We start from the raw sequence: 10,890 nt of genomic DNA on the forward strand, positions 1-10,890 counted from the left end.
CGGACGAATCTCACATGCACTGTCGGTGCATGGTAGCTAGTACGTCAACGACGAGGGCCGTTTTAACTGACTGATTCTTCCTACGAGCAATCAAACACCAAAACAACCCATTTTCAAGCCAAAACACTGAGAAAAAAAAATAACCGAATCAAACGATCAGATGCTTACCCACGACGGACAGCGTGAACGATGACGATGGACGACGAAGAAGGCCTTGGGTTTTAATCGAGAATGGCTGGTGAAATCAATGGTGATGGCGGTGAGGCACGACGATGGCCGAGGTGATCGTAATCGTCGAAAACCCAAGTGTTAGGGTGAGGGATATCGGCGGTGATTCAGGCTTCAATTCGTGTTGATTGACGCCGAATCACGTTAAGGGAATGCTTGGGCTATGGTCTTCGATTGACAACGAGTTAGTTGAGGGTGACAAAGCGTTCCAATGGTTGTTGGACGGCACTGATTCGACGGGGGCTGCGACAGCTATGGTAAATAATTTGGGGAAAATTTTGGGGTTGGCTTGCTCTGTATCGGGGGTTTATTTTTCACTGCCAAGGAAAAATGGGAAAATTTAGGGTTAAGTCCTTGAACTTTCTAGAGTTTCAAAACCGAGCTGCAAGTTTCTAAAACTTGCAATTTAGTCCTTTAAATTTACTTAAATTAATAAAATCTAGCCCCTAAATGGGAGTGTGACAATTATTCCTAGTTTGAATTATTTATTTTTAGTTGTTTAAAGATCTTAAATCAATAAAAAAATGTATATTATGTAACAAGATTCTACCTTTTATATATAATGGTATAAATTTTAAAAAGAAAAATTGCAGTTAAGAGCAAACATATTTGGTCGGTTGGTCAAGCTACTCATATTTATTCTCTTATATTTTCTTAGGTCATGAGTTCTAGATTTAGTAGAAGCACCCCTTCCTTCTCTTAGAGTCCGCATTCTCCTCCCCTCTAAATAGGATTAGATTAAAATTAAGTTTTGTAAAAAAAAACTATACATAAAGTAGACGATAATTAAAATTAATGCTACAAAAATTTCTCAAAAGCTCTGATACATTCCTACATGAAAAGTTATGTTGTACGACAATCTAATTTAAGGTTAATGAATGGCAAAAAAGGGGGCAAAACCTAAAATGTTATAAAAAAAGCATAACATTTTTTTATTGAGTGCAACCGAAAATGTTATGAAAAAGATAACATTGTTTGGTTATCAACCAAAAATGTTATGAAGAAGGTGTCCAACCGAAAAATGTTATGAAGAAGGTGTCCAATCAAAAAATGTTAAGAAAAAGTTAACATTTTAGGTTGCGACAAACCAAATATTTTATGCTTTTTATAACATATTCGGTTATGTCCCTTCCTTACTGTTCATTCACCTTAAATTAGGTTGTCATCCCTTAAACATTCTCATCATACATACAACTTTTAACTTTTGTTAGTATAATTTCAAGTCAAATATGCCTTTCTATATAAATTTGAAATTTTACTCATACTAAATTATGTCATATTTATATCTAAAATATTTAATATAAAAAAATATTGAATTAATGGTTAAAAGTGTAGATGTAACGTCCTAATCCGGTTCGACTAGAAGATCGAAGGACTAGAACATTACACGGGGCCATCAAAATGACCATCTCAAAAAGTTTCTTTTTAAAATAATACTCAACATAATTAAAACTAAAATCCATAACATAAATACAAGTTTAAACATTTAAAAACGATGTTTACAAAATAAGAGCTCCATCGATAAATTCAAAATATATAAGTTTGATAAACAGAGTTTACGACTCAAATAAAAAAAAGGTCTATGTGAAGTATATGCCAACTAAAATATATCTAAGACGTACTTTGATCGAAAAATCCAAGCTAGATTCATGAATTGACGATAGCTCCTCGATCTGTCCTCCTAAGAACGCACAGAAGAAAACATATTTCAAACGCTAAGCTCACAAGTTTAGTGCCACACAAATAACTCTAACATATTATATGCGTTCATTACATATGTATATAAACACGTATAGGGATGAATATTCAAGTACATTCACATTCAAACAAGGTAGGCATCATGGTGTAGTCAGAGGGTCACTTAGCATATCAAGACTCACACCCCTCTATCCTACCTAAGGTACCCTAGATAAGACCCAGGTCACACAACATCAGAATCTTCATCTAGAAAGGCCCTCATTTCCCAGTACCTAGGATTCCTCCAGGGTCACTTAGCATCGGAGCCTACATCCTGCTAGTGTACTCCTTAGAGAACTTGAAATACCTCTGAGGTTACTTAGCATCTGAGCCTACGTTCGAATAGAGTTTTAAGTGCCTAAGCATTGACTTAACACATCCAAATTTCAACCCACACAAGACAATCATCATACATCTAAAGTAACTCGGGTGTCCTGATCGTTTCCCAAGTGTCGCATAAGGGCTAGTTTTATGTCGCCTTATTGTACATCGTTCTCGTTATAATGTTAGTAAATAATTGTTCTCACTTGTAGTCTTATTAGAGAAGTCCTAACGACTCTTAATCCTCTTCCCAAACACTTAAATCAATTAAGGTTTCTTACCCAATCTAGGACTAGGGTATTAATACTGAGCCCTTTAGTATCGATACTAACCCTTGAGTACCAATACCCACCATTGGTATCGATACCAAAAATGGCTACTAGATTCTAAGAGGACTAGGTAGTATCGATACTAATATATTGGGGTACCGATACTACCCCAAGTATCGATATCAAAATTTGCTTCGATGTTTTGAAAATTAACATAATATCGATACTCTTACTAAGAGTATCGTTATTCCCATAAGTACTGATACCAAAATTGGCTACTAGAATCTGAATTACTATGCTAGTATCAATACTAAGCTTAGAGTATATATACTCATTTAACAGTTTCGATACCAAAACACCCTTTTATTTTAGGCTACACGAAAAATAGTATCAGTATTGTTCATCTAGTACTGATACTCGAGCCTAGAAAAATTGTATTTCCCACGAAAATACAACCCCAAACCCAACCATGAGTCCCTCGAAGGTCATTAAATGTTATATAAAGCCTATTAGAGTTGTAAGGGATCATAATAGGTCATTTGGCATGCTTTGTTCACCTTAAAACATCTAAAACCATAATCAAACGGAAATGCACTTACATGCTCAATGAACCCATACAAGCAAGAAAACACATATAAAAACCTATATATAGTATAAGAGACTCATAGGTTTGTTACATTACTCCTAAGATGCAAAATGACACTTTGAGCTCACCCAAGAACAAGCTTCTCCTTTCCCTTGTCCTTAGAATTTTCTCCTACTTTTTTTACTATTCACAAGCAATGAAATGATTTACTAAGTCATCTAAAGACTTAAGGAGAATAAAAATGTGATTCCTAGGCTCTAGAAATGAATTGGGAACATAAGGAATCCTAAAATCTAAAATCCATCTTAAACCCCCAATAATGGCTTTCATGGACAAAGCTTGAAAAAAAATACTTGGATGAAAGCTTGAGTGATGAGGATTTCAATTCTTATCGTGAAATTTCCAAACAAAGGATGTAGACTCACAAAATTCTCACCTTTACTTTTCTCATCACACTAAGAAGAAGAGATGGAGTTTGAATGTGAAGAGAAAGAAGACAAAGGATGAAGAAAAAGAGATTTGAGAAACCTCTACCCGTCGACATCACCTTTCTTAATTGAAAATCAACCTTTGTAACAATTGAGGGGTTATATACTCTCCTAGTCCCCTCCTTTCATACTCAAAACAAAAACACCCTTTTTAAGTCCTAATAGGCTCAAGCCTACACCAAAAACAAGTCTAGTCTAACCCAAGACTTCTAAATGTCCTCATAGTTTGTCTAAAGCTTACCCGGGTTTACCTGGAACTATTAACCCTAAAATCGGGGTGTTACAGTAGAGATAAAGGATTTATATTTTATATATAGATATTTATCAACTTCGTTATTTAAATATTAATTTCTTTTAAATTAACATTTTACTTAAAATTTATCTATAACATAAAAATACTCATGACATCTACTCAATCAAAAACATAATATTTTTCACACAAAAAAAAACATAATATTAGTAATAAATAATATGGTTTCGGTGGGTATAAAAACATTGTGTTAGTTATGATTTTGTTAGTAATTATTTGAGAACATGAATTCTGACTGGTAATACTGTCTGATGTTAATTAATTGAGTAGCTTTAAGTTAACGTCAACCCTTCCTTAATTGTGGTTTTTTTTACATGAAAAGGATTGAAGATTTTAGTTAAACAAATTTGCACATTCATAGTTTGTAATTTACAATAATTAACCAAAATAAAATGAGTTTAATACAAGTAAAATACCTTAAGTTCAAAAGACTTTCAGATCAAAATAACCTTTGTAAGTTGAGCCTATGATGGACCATGTCAAATCCTTGAATTTCAATGGTTATGACCAAATCCTAAGAGAAATGTCAATTTCATATGTGGACTTATTTTCTTAGGGAAGTTTTATCGTAAGGTAGCCTAATTTAAGGTTAAAAAGCGATAGGAAATGAAAGTAATTAAAAATGTTATAAAAACATAATATTTTCGGTTGAACGCAATTTAAAATGTTAATTTTTTAATGTTTTCAATTGAACGCAATCTAAAATATTAAAAAAAATATACAATTGAAAAATATTAATTTTTTTAAATATTTTAAAATACGTCCAACCCAAAATATTATACTTTTTATACCATTTTTGATTATGTTCCTTCCATGTAGCTCCTTAACCTTATAAATTAAGCTACAGCAATCAAACATGGCCCTAGTCTCGGTCAATATTCCACTACTCTATCATATAAACACTGTGGGGTTGTTTGTTTGCCTCTTAATGGAACCATTCAGCGTTGAATGCTGAACCGTTCAGTATTCAACGCATTTGTTTCGCACCTCTGAATGATGCAGTGCTGACTGATTCAACAAAACAGTGCTTAATGATTCAACACAGAAGTATATTCTAAATGATTCAGAGTCATTATCAAACAACATGTCACATTCAGAGCTAATTCATACAGAGCCTCTGAATCATTCATCATTTGAATAATTCAACGCATTCTGAAGTAAACAAATAGCCCTTGCATTCCTTTATTGCTTCAGGGACACGGTTTCACTTTTCTCGCTTAACAACTAAGATAGCAACAGTCTTTAGCTATACCGTCAACCTATGTCACCCGAACTCGGATGTGATGATATTTCTAATGTATTTAGTCTTTATTATGATATCATTTAGATTATTCATATTTATTATGATACTATTTAGATTATTTGAAAAGAACATAAATAAAATTTGAAAATAAGAGATTGTCTCAGTGATTTAATATGATACTTTAGACTCATTCGGATTTAGAGTGTTACATTAAATGTTTATATATATATTTGGTATATATTTAAATACACGTGTTTTGATTTTGGAAGAAGGTGGGGATAGTTATTTTTCTTGTTGAGATGAACAAGGATGATTGTTTTATTTTGTTTTTTTAGTGAGATTTCGACTGGTTTTGTTCATCATGAGCTGCATCAGTTTTGATTGTAACAGGTTGATCTCGTCGGTTATTAGTTCATCTCTTTAAATTTAAACAAAGAGTTATGATCAATAAGGGAATGATCATTTATCATTGTTTTTGTGTTGCATAGGGTTGGTCATGAGGCAGAAGAAAAAGAAGTGTGGTTGTAAAAAGTGTTAATATTTTTTTCGACTGTGTTGAAACTTATTTATAACTTTTAGTATGTGTATCAACTGTAAAGTTATTATGACTATTTATGGATCTGCAGGTTAGGAAGATCTTGTAATCAAACTTTGAATTTCGTTATAATAGATCACTGGGTTTTTCAGAAATCTTGTCCACTTACTGTGATTGATTCAGAAGTTTATACCTAAAGTAATTGTGTTTTATAATGACTCTGATAATAGGAGGATAGATTTGGCTTTTAATTGATGGAGAATTAGTAATTTTCGAAGGTCGTTTTTAGTTGTCTACCAAAAATGCAATAAATAAGCGATACACTGTGTTACTTTTTAACTTTAAGTGATTGAAAATTTTATCACAAAATATATTTTAAAAAATAAATCATCATTTTAGACATAATATTTTAAAATAAATATATATATATATTTAAACTATTTAATATTATAATATACAACCTTTAATATTATAATATATGAAATATATCAATTTAAATTAATATTATAAATAATATATACTTTTCTAAAACAAATTCTAATAAATAAATAAAACAACCAACTATAAATGATTTATTAAGTACATTATTACATATCGTAAAAATATATAAATTATAAAATAAATTCATCATATATAATAAATAAATACTAAAAATGTATTTTTTATTTAAAAATCTTTCCGACGTGAGATTAATAAATTTTTAGATTGAAAAATACCTTTAAAACACATTATTCTAAAATATCTGTTCAACATTACTTATGAATCAAAAATTTGTTGAGCGTTGGTTCGCTCATTTAATTTAATTAGTTTAGGTTTTCTATCTTGTATTAGAATATCCAATTCGAACTAATTCGGTAATTTTAATAATAAAAGGATACAATATTCTTCTTAAAGATTTTAAGTTCAAACAACTATATTACATAGTGCAATAATTTAAAAAAAAATTGAATAAATATTATTTTTATAATATGTAGAACTTATGCCAAAAAATGATAACACTAAATAATGTATTTTTCAGTATAAGCGAACATTGCACTTCAAATTAAACAAGCATGCGTTAAACCAGTAACAGCTATTTAACCTAATATAAAAACCTCCAAAATCCTACTGATAAAAGATGAAAGGATAATTTTGTTCAAGTTGTCAAAGTTGTAGGTTCACAGTTATCATGAATAAAAGCCAAGACATCTATGTAGTCCCTTGAAATGGTGAAGGAATCATAAGCTTTTCCATCACGGCTCTTCTTGTACTCAAGCAGCAGGGATGACTGGTTAAATGCTGTTAGCCTCACAAATCCCCAGTCATAATCTCTATAAACATTCCAATATGGGATCAATTGGCTGAATTTTGTAAGATGGCTCCCTCCACCTCCTACGACGACGTGGATCGTTCCGTTCACAACTCCCGAGTAATGGTTTCTTTCTTTGCTCATACAATGATTCTGCACAAACCATGTGAGTGTGTGTGCATGCACAAGCCATGCTCAAGCTCAACTAGTGATGCAGGATCAATCCTTACCTGGTAGATTGGACATGATCTTTCATAGTTATGGACATGGCCGTAGAAGGCGATGTCGACCTTGTACTTCTGCCAAAGTTTCTGCAGACTCTCCCTGCCCATAGGCTCTTCGTATGAACCCTCCTCTCCGTACCCGGAGTTAGAAGAATATCCGAGGACACGGTGAGCGGCAAATATCAACCAAGGCTGCCTATGCCTATCTGCCGATGCAAGGCATTGCTCGATAAACTTATACTGTTCCGATCCTTCTCTCCAGTCATGTTCACTGTCAGCTATGCAGAAGTGAAATAGCCCATAGTCTTTTGAGTACCTGCATTTTCAGAATATAGCATCAGCCAATACATGATCGTGCAAGATCCAAGGATAATCACCAAATCGGTGCCAGATACCGTGCAAGCTGTTGGGCTACAATATGTTAGTGGTACTGCAATATAATCTAAATTACAGATTACTGTAAAAAAACATGGTTTTACTAAACATACCAAAACTTTGCCTTGTTCTCAGCAGGATAATAAAACATCGTTTCTGCTGGCACACCACATTCACCGCCCCGAATCTGGAGTATTGTAGAACGACCCTGAGTTCGGCTAATCACGTTCATGATTACCACCAGAGTTTCAAATCACGGTCCGAAAACGTGATAGCGCCCTCAAAATATCAATTTCGCCGCCGTCCGAGTTACCCGCTACACCCGCAATAGCGCCCGCGATGGCCACAATCACTGTAAACTCGAAATGACTAAAAACACGACCGCGATTTGAAACCCTGATTACCACTTCAACATAAACGACAGATTATGTTTCAAATAGGATCTAAAAGTTCAGTCTCATATTCCCAAAAATCACATTCTAAACTGCTAAAGCAAAGCAAGGTATAGAGGACCTTGCAATCATGTAAGGAACAGTTGATGCTATAGGCTCCACCTGTGCTGTAAATTGGTCCCACTGTGAACCGTATCCATTTGAATAACTCAAGTCTCCGATGTGGAAAACTATGTCAATGTTGTCCAAGTCTCTAATGAGTTGGTCCGTGGTATTGAGTGCACCAGGCTGATAATCACTGTACTCGTTTGAACCATCACGCTCCGCCTGTAAGATGTTACAAAATCTTGTCATATAATGCACATAAAATCAAATTTCCCCTTTCGAAAAATGCTACAGCCTGCTATCAAACCCTTCATTATTGGTTCTTCAATATTACCTTGCCCATATCGCCGAACATAATGACCCTCTGTAATGAGTTTTGTCCAGGAGATAGCGATGATGTAAACGAATACGTTTTGCTCCATATGACTGAACCATTAGATAAGCTATGGCCCATCCTGTATGTGTATCTGAAATGCAATAACATGCAACCTCATAAGTAAGATTGTCTAAACTTTCAGTTTGTAACCCAGCTCGATAGGAAAACGAGTATTTACTATCCTTACACAACGTTAGGCCACAAATCTTTCAAGAAACTTGTATGCGTGAAACCTGGATCACGCCAGCCAACCGTCCTTGCAGGGGAACCTGCAGATCAATCATCAATTCCATTAAACATTGTATAAAGTGAAATTATATCACATGTATTGTACTCGGTTTGTTTATGATCGAGTCAAGGACATAAAATCCACGTCACAAGTGAGATAATCAAATTGGAGACACCACCATACAAGTGCTTAAACATTTTCGTACCACATATGCTGTTTCGTTTAAAGGTCAAAGTTCCAGCAGGAGTTTTAACTTGCAGGCCTCCCTTTCTACCCCCCACAACGAATGGGGTTGCTTCATCTATGTCATAGCCACTTGTCCAGGTTACTGTCATCTGCACAACAAATCAACTATTGCTTGAATACTAATAAAAGGAACAACCACAGCAAACCAAAATGACAACTATGTTTTAATGCAAATTAATTCAAAACCACATTATGCTCGATAAATCGAGTACATTCAAGTAGGCAGAGATATAACATCATCCAGGAACCTTTGAGTTGCTGTCTTAAACAAGATTATGATCTTCAAACAAACCATAGATATCATATTAGTGAATTGAAGAGGGTTGACTTTCACTGCTGTACAGAATTTCATTAGCTTATCATGGATTATACACTTGCAGAAATAGCTCCAAAAACACAATAAAAGCTCATATAGGAATCATAATATAGGAGGCATTAGTTAGAACTTACTTCATTCCAAGAATTACCTAGAGCAAGGCTTGGATACAAGGGTGCTTTCGGATTTACAAAAGATATCGGAGTTGATATAGCCACCAAGATTGGCTGTAATACATTAAAGCACAAAATTAGTTTAACAGAAGAAAAGAAAACAACCTTCCTCAGAAGATAACTAATTAAGATAATGAAGAGGCGCTAAGATGAGCATGGAGGGACAAGAGACATGAGTTTACATCCGACAATCCGCCCGAAAACAAAAGAAAAGGAGAAATTGGCTCGCTGATTTATAAGCTGGAATCTCAATGAACAGGGCCTGTCTTTGTATAATCCGAGCCGGACTCATTTGCATAATTGTACTGGAACACACACAAAAGAAAAAAAAATGTGCAAGTTCAATGAGTTTTAAAGCCATATGATTGTAAAACACTAAATCCTTTGTATTAACAATACACAAATTGGACCACATTCACCATTATGGGAGTTGAACAGATATAGGGAAGCTGTTCTTTCTTGTCATTCACAGGTGGACAGGTCGAAGGGCTGCCATAAACATCACAAAATATCTTTAAGTTCTCAAACAAAGAAAAATTCCCAAACGAAGCTATCAAAGGGTGAAATAAAGACGAATATGATCCTATTAAAAACTGTAATTAATAATTCGCCAATGAATTGAGTTTTCATTAAAAAAAACCTCAGTCATAACTCAAAACAAGCACATCAAATTTAGTGAGTTGCAAATGAAATTTTGAGATGGGTGAACATTACTCAAACTTAGCAGGAGAAAAGACTCCAACCCAGTCATCGAAAGTCGGTTTCGGATTCACGAAATTCACAGTTATCCATTGAGTGCCCTCCCCCTGTGATCAAACAAAATACATCAAAATATACTCCCCATCAACTCAAACCAAACTCATTGGAACTGTCAAACCATCAAGAGCATTATGATTTTAATTCATATATATGTTCATATAAGTCCATTTATATGATTTTAAAAAGATTGTACCTTTAAACCAATAAGAAAGATCAGCATGAAATACCTTCAAACCAAGAAGAAGAGGCTGAGCTGAAATAGAAGCGGATTCATGAAAGGCAGCGGTGGTTTTGAGGACATTGATTTTAGCCAAGGGTTGATCTCCTCCATTAACGTGAGCCAAAGCCACGTTTAAGAATGAAAGAAACAGCCATAACCAAAGCATTTTCGTTGGAGCAGATGGAAGAATGGAAAAATTAGCAGGCATTTTCTTGGGTTGGAAGTTACCTCTGGGAATTGATTTTTGTTTTTGGCTTGCATGTAGGGTTGAGCAACGAAATCGAGAAAATCGAAAAATCGATATGAACTGAGTAAAACGGTTCGATTCGGTTTGATCTTATACGGTTGGGTTTTCGGGTTTGTTTAAAGTCTTAATTCTATTGATTCGGTTCGGTTCGAGTTTTTCATATGGAACCCATTTGTTCTATATTTAACCGAATAGACAAATATTTTTTTAAATTTATAGTTTA

The 10,890-nt window shown here is 34.1% G+C and overlaps 1 pseudogene; it reads right to left on the minus strand.

Annotated features, from left to right (window-relative positions):
* Window positions 1-6,852: 6,852 nt before the first annotated feature.
* Window positions 6,853-10,586, minus strand: LOC120158590 (annotated as a pseudogene).
* Window positions 10,587-10,890: the final 304 nt, after the last annotated feature.

The sequence above is a fragment of the Hibiscus syriacus genome, unplaced genomic scaffold, assembly GCF_006381635.1.
Source record: "Hibiscus syriacus cultivar Baekdansim isolate YM2019G1 unplaced genomic scaffold, ASM638163v2 tig00111330_pilon, whole genome shotgun sequence".
Classification (NCBI taxonomy): Eukaryota; Viridiplantae; Streptophyta; class Magnoliopsida; order Malvales; family Malvaceae; genus Hibiscus; species Hibiscus syriacus.